General features: G+C 46.5%; 1 protein-coding gene across 1 annotated transcript in view; it reads left to right on the top strand.

Annotated features, from left to right (window-relative positions):
* The window catches only part of LOC139410603 (unc-5 netrin receptor Ca), a 196,974-nt gene that overhangs the window by 1,078 nt on the left and 190,896 nt on the right, over nucleotides 1-5,000 (top strand). The window lies entirely within an intron of this gene.

Genomic DNA, 5,000 nt, shown 5'->3' with positions numbered 1-5,000 from the left:
GCTGGTCCCACAGCGGTACTGTGCAGAAGGTCAACCAGAAAGTGACCGTTGAACCATTGAACCATTGAATATTGGCCGTTGTTTGTTCCTGCATGTGCAACATTTCCAGGGCTTTCCATGGGGCTAGACTATGCAGGCTCTGCTGACCCAAATCAAATCAAATCAAAGTTTATTTGTCGCGTGCGCCGAATACAACAGGTATAAACCTTACAGTGAAATGCTTACTTACAGGCTCTAACCAATGGTGCCAAAAAAAGGTATGTTTGTGTGTGTGTGTGTGTGTGTGTGTGTAAGTAAGTAGAGAAATAAAACAACAGTAGAAAGACATTTGAAAAAAGAGTAGTAAGGCTATATACAGACACCTGTTAGTCAGGCTTATTGAGGTAGTATGTACATGTAGGTATCGTTAAAGTGTCTATGCATATATGATAAAAAGAGAAAAGCAGCAGTGTAAAAGAGGGGTTGGAGGGGGGGGGGGGGGGTACACAATAAAAATAGTTTGGGTAGCCATTTGGTAACCTGTTCAGGAGTCTTATGGCTTGGGGGTAAAACCTGTTGAGAAGCCATTTTGTCCTAGACTTGGCGCTCCGGTACCGCTTGCCATGCGGTAGTAGAGAGAACAGTCTATGACTGGGGTGGCTGGGGTCTTTAACAATTTTTAGGGCTTTCCTCTGACACCGTCTGGTGTAGAGGTCCTGGATGGCAGGCAGCTTTGCCCCAGTGATGTACTGGGCCGTACGCACTACCCTCTGTAGTGCCTTGCGGTCGGAGGCCGAGCAGTTGCCGTACCAGGCAGTGATGCAACCAGTCAGGATGCTCTCGATGTTGCAGCTGTAGAACCTTTTGAGGATTTCAGGACCCATGCCAAATCTTTTTAGTTTCCTGAGGGGGAATAGGCTTTGTCGTGTCCTCTTCACGACTGTCTTGGTGTGTTTGGACCAATCTAGTTTGTTGTTGATGTGGACACCAAGGAATTTGAAGCTCTCAACCTGCTACACTACAGCCCCAAAAGACCACTTCTCTCTTGCTTTATTCATGACGGAGGGAGCAAGGAGCCCACTTCTCACTTCGTTACCCTGGGTTTCTAGCGCCGTCCAGAAGTGCAGAAGATATAGGCGTTTCTTAAGTGTTCATCGCACCACCCACCGTCCAGGCCTAGTCCCGCCCTTTCCTTTATTAACAGAAATACCTTATTTACAAAAGTATTCAGACCCTTTGCTTTGAGACTCGAAATTGAGCTCAGGTGCATCCTGTTTCCATTGATCATCCTTGAGATGTTTCTACAACTTGATCGGAGTCCCGCTGTGGTACATTCAATTGATTGGACATGATTTAGAAAGGCACACACCTGCCTATATAAGGTCACACAGTTGACAGTGCATGTCAGAGCAAAAACCAAGCCATGAAGTCAAAGGAATTGTCTGTAGAGCTCCTAGACAGGATTGTGTCGAGGCACAGATCTGGGGAAGGGTACCAAAAAATTCAGGAAGAATTGAAGGTCCCCAAAGAGCACAGTGGCCTCCATCATTCTTAAATGGAAGAAGTTTGGAACCACCAAGACTCTTCCTAAGCTAAGCGATCGGGTGACCAAGAACCCAATGGTCACTGACAGAGCTCCAGAGTTCCTCTGTTGAGATGTGAGAAATTTCCAGAAGGACAACCATCTGTGCAGCACTCCACCGATCAGACCTTTATGGTAGTGTGGCCAGACGGAAGCCACTCCTCAGTAAAAGGCACATGAAATCCTGCTTGGAGTTTGGCAAAAGGCACCTAAAGATTCTCAGACCATGAGAAACAAGATTTTCTGGTCTAATAAAACCAAGATTGAACTCTTTGGCCTGAATGCCAAGCGTCACATCTAAAGGAAACCTGGCACCATCCCTACGGCGAAGCATGGTGGTGGCAGCATCATGGCGGTGGCAGCATCATGCTATGGGGATGTTTTTCAGCGGTAGAGACTGGGAGACTAGTCAGGATCGAGGCAAAGATGAACGGAGCAAAGTACAGAGAGATACTTGATGAAAACCTGCTCCAGAGCACTTAGGACCTCAGACTGGGGTGAAGGTTCACCTTCCAACAGGACAACGACCCTAAGCACACAGCCAAGACATGTCCTTGAGTGGCCCAGCCCGAGCCCGGACTTGAACCCGATTTAACATCTCGGGAGAGACCATTGAAATAGTTGCGCAGCGATGCTCTCCATCCAACCTGACAGAGCTTGAGAGGTTCTGCAAAGAAGAATGTGAGAAACTCCCCAAATACAGCTGTGCCAAGATTTTAGCGTCATACCCAAGAAGACTCAAGGCTGTAATCACTGCCAAAGGTGCTTCAACAAAGTACTGAGTAAAGGGTCTGATTACTTATGGAAATGTGATATTTCATTTATTTGTATTTTTATAAATTAGCAAACATTTCAAAAAAACTGTTAGTACATTTTAGTATTAGGCTGTAATGTAACAAAATGTAGAAAACGTCTAAGGGTCGGTGACAACATCATTTCTTTGTGAATGTCTATGCCTGCCAGAGGTTCCTCTTTATCTCAGTGCACTGTAACCCCTGTAATCTCTGGCAGGCATAGACATTCACAAAGCAACGATGTCCGTCAGTGCCGACCGAATGGTTATTGTACGTACCTTTTTTAGTTCATCCAAACCACACTGGGAGAATGCTCAGTGGTCTATTTCCAGGAGCGATCGGTATCTGGAGACAGAGGTCACACCTCTGGAGCAGGAAGCCAGGTCCAGCAGGAAGCCAGGTCCAGGAGAAGGAGATAAAACTGAGGAGAAGATTGATAGAGAGAAGAAAGAGAAAGAGGGAGAAAGAGATCCACCACTGTCAGCTCTAATGTGGCTTTAATAAGGTCAAAGGCAGGAGTCCATTAACACTACCCTGGGGGCTCTATATTTAAACCAGAGGAGAGGAGGGGAGAGGACGGGAGGGGAGAGGTGAGGAGAGGACAGAGGAGACGGGGGGTAGGGGAGGAGGAAAGGGGTAGTGAGGAGGGGGGAAACAGGTGAGGAGAGAGGAGGTGGGGAGAGGAGGAGGGAGAAGAGGAGAGGTGAGGAAGGGAGAGGAGACAAGAAGGGGAGGAGACAAGAAGGGGAGGAGACAAGAAGGGGAGGAGACAAGAAGAGGAAAGGGAAAGGGCTGATGAGAAACAGGCAGCTAGAGAGTTTAGCCTTCTCCCATCTCTGTATCTCAGTCTCCTCCTACCTCAGTATCTTAGTCTCCTCCCACCTCTATATATATCTGATCCTCATCTGTATCTCAGTCTCCTCCCACCTCTATATATATCTGATCCTCCTCTGTATCTCAGTCTCCTCCCACCTCTATATATATCTGATCCTCCTCTGTATCTCAGTCTCCTCCCACCTCTATGTATATCTGATCCTCCTCTGTATCTCAGTCTCCTCCCATCTCTGTATCCCAGCTTCCTCCCATCTCTGTATCTCAGCTTCCTCCCATCTCTGTATCTCAGCTTCCTCTCATCTCTGTATCTCAGCTTCCTCATCTCTGTATCTCAGCTTCCTCCCACCTCTGTATCTCAGCTCCCTCATCTCTGTATCTCAGCTTCCTCCCACCTCAGTATCTCAGCCTCCTCCCACCTCAGTATCCCATCTCCTCCCATCTCTGTATCTCAGCTTCCTCTCATCTCTGTATCTCAGCTTCCTCATCTCTGTATCTCAGCTTCCTCATCTCTGTATCTCAGGTTCCTCAGGTAGGGGAGGAGGAAAGGGGTAGTGAGGAGGGGGGAAACAGGTGAGGAGAGAGGAGGTGGGGAGAGGAGGAGGGAGAAGAGGAGAGGTGAGGAAGGGAGAGGAGACAAGAAGGGGAGGAGACAAGAAGGGGAGGAGACAAGAAGGGGAGGAGACAAGAAGAGGAAAGGGAAAGGGCTGATGAGAAACAGGCAGCTAGAGAGTTTAGCCTTCTCCCATCTCTGTATCTCAGTCTCCTCCTACCTCAGTATCTTAGTCTCCTCCCACCTCTATATATATCTGATCCTCATCTGTATCTCAGTCTCCTCCCACCTCTATATATATCTGATCCTCCTCTGTATCTCAGTCTCCTCCCACCTCTATATATATCTGATCCTCCTCTGTATCTCAGTCTCCTCCCATCTCTGTATCCCAGCTTCCTCCCTCTCTGTATCTCAGCTTCCTCCCATCTCTGTATCTCAGCTTCCTCTCATCTCTGTATCTCAGCTTCCTCATCTCTGTATCTCAGCTTCCTCCCACCTCTGTATCTCAGCTTCCTCATCTCTGTATCTCAGCTTCCTCCCACCTCAGTATCTCAGCCTCCTCCCACCTCAGTATCCCATCTCCTCCCATCTCTGTATCTCAGCTTCCTCTCATCTCTGTATCTCAGCTTCCTCATCTCTGTATCTCAGCTTCCTCATCTCTGTATCTCAGGTTCCTCATCTCTGTATCTCACAAGCCTAACTGGGTGTCAACTCCTTTGCCAAATGTAACCAGGTAATGTAACTAGGTAATATAACCAGGTAATGTAACCAGGTAACATAACCAGGTAACATAACCAGGTAATATAACCAGGTAATGTAACCAGGTAATATAACCAGGTAATATAACCAGGTAATGCAACCAGGTAATATAACCAGGTAATGTAACCAGGTAATGTAACCAGGTAATGTAACCAGGTAATGTAACCAGGTAATATAACCAGGTAATGTAACCAGGTAATGTAACCAGGTAACATAACCAGGTAATATAACCAGGTAATGTAACCAGGTAATATAACTAGGTAATATAACCAGGTAATGTAACCAGGTAATATAACCAGGTAATGTAACCAGGTAATATAACCAGGTAATGTAACCAGGTAATATAACCAGGTAATGTAACCAGGTAATGTAACCAGGTAATATAACCAGGTAATATAACCAGGTAATGTAACCAGGTAATGTAACCAGGTAATGTAACCAGGTAATATAACCAGGTAATATAACCAGGTAATGTAACCAGGTAATATAACCAGGTAATGTA

Source organism: Oncorhynchus clarkii, chromosome 6 (genome assembly GCF_045791955.1).
Source record: "Oncorhynchus clarkii lewisi isolate Uvic-CL-2024 chromosome 6, UVic_Ocla_1.0, whole genome shotgun sequence".
NCBI lineage: Eukaryota > Metazoa > Chordata > Actinopteri > Salmoniformes > Salmonidae > Oncorhynchus > Oncorhynchus clarkii.
Note: the sequence above shows the minus strand (reverse complement) of the source record. Positions and strands in the feature narration are given on the sequence as shown.